The 1,572-nt window shown below is 34.9% G+C and overlaps 1 protein-coding gene across 2 annotated transcripts in view; it reads right to left on the reverse strand.

The window, feature by feature from the left end:
• Positions 1–1,572, reverse strand: part of DENND4C (DENN domain containing 4C) — a 108,433-nt gene that overhangs the window by 91,346 nt on the left and 15,515 nt on the right. The gene's annotated exons all lie outside the window — the stretch shown is intronic.

A 1,572-nucleotide genomic window follows, 5' to 3' on the forward strand; every position in this document is an offset into this window, starting at 1 on the left:
TACTTTTCCATGTGCTAATTGGTCATTTGTATATCTTCTTTGGTCAGCATTTCTCTTGAACATTGTAGTAGGTGTTCTACCTACTACAATAAGACAAGAAAAAGAAAAGACATCTATACTGGAAAGAAAGAAGTAAAACTAGTCTTTATTCATAGACACATTATTATCTATGTAGAAAATTCAATGGTACCTACAAAACTTAACTCGTAAGCAACTGTATAAAGATTGCTTTGTACAAGATCAAGATATAATAATCAATTGTACTTCTAGTGTAGTAGCAAAGAATAATTGGAAATTGAGTTAAAAAGGAAATAATATCATTTATAATAGTATTAATTATTATGTACGTAAGCAAAATCTGATGATGTGAAAGACTAATGCTGTAAGCTACAAAACAGTGATGAGAGAAATTTTTATAAATCTAAATAAATGCAGAGATAAACCTTGTCTGTGGGTTTGAAGACTCAGTATTGACAGTCCTCCTTTAATTGACCTACAGTTTCAACACAATCCCAGTTAAAATTCTAGTAGGCTTTAATTTGGGGTAGAAATGGACAAGCTGATTCTAAAATGCTTATTGAAATGCAAAAGACCTAGAATAGAATAATCAAAACAGTTTTGAAAAAGAATAGAGTTGAAGACTAACATTTTCTGATTTCAAGATTTATTATAAAGCTACAGTAATTGTGGCACCTGGATGGATCAGTTGGCTGAGCGTCTGACTCTTGATTTTGGCTCGGGTCATGATCTTGCAGTCCGTGAGTACAAGCCCTGCATAAGGCTCTGTGCTGACAGCACAGAGCCCATTTGGGATTCTGTCTCCCTCTATTCCTGCCCTTCTGCCCTTCATACTCTCTCTCTCAAAATAAATGAATAAACTTATAAATAAAAGCAACAGTAATCAAAATCATGTGGTACCAACACATAGACAGATAGATAAGTGGAATGAAGACTCCAGAGATAAATATAAACATGTTGGGTAGGTTTTTTTTTTTTTAAGTTTATTTATTTATTTTGAGAGAAAGAGGGAGGGCAGGCAGAGGAGGGGCAGGGAGAGAGAGGGCAGGCAGAGGAGGGGCAGGGAGAGAGAGGGAGAGAAAGAATCCCAGGCGAGCTCTGTGTTGTCAGTACAGAGCGTGACGTTGGGTTCCAGTCCATGAACTGTGAGGTCATGACCTGAGCCTAAATCAAGAGTCAGATGCTTAACTGACTCAGTCACCCAGATACCCTGGGCATTTGTTTTTTGAATAAAGGCACAAAGGCAATACAGTGGAGAAAAGTTCGTTTTTTCAGCCAATGGTTTTTGGAAAAATTGGATATCTATATGTAAAAAGTGGATCTTGATTCATACTAAACACTATATATAAAAACTTAAAATCGATCAGAGACCTAAATATAAAACTTAAAGTTATAAAACTTTAGAGGAAAACATGGGAAAAAATTTTTGTGATCTTAGACAGTGGTTTCTTAAATGTCGTACCACAATTATGACCTATAGAAGAATTAGATTGATAAATAGGACTTCATAAAAAATAAAAACATGCTTTTCAAAGAGCACTATTAGAGTAAAAA

The sequence above is a fragment of the Suricata suricatta genome, chromosome 13 (genome assembly GCF_006229205.1).
Source record: "Suricata suricatta isolate VVHF042 chromosome 13, meerkat_22Aug2017_6uvM2_HiC, whole genome shotgun sequence".
NCBI classification, from domain to species: Eukaryota; Metazoa; Chordata; class Mammalia; order Carnivora; family Herpestidae; genus Suricata; species Suricata suricatta.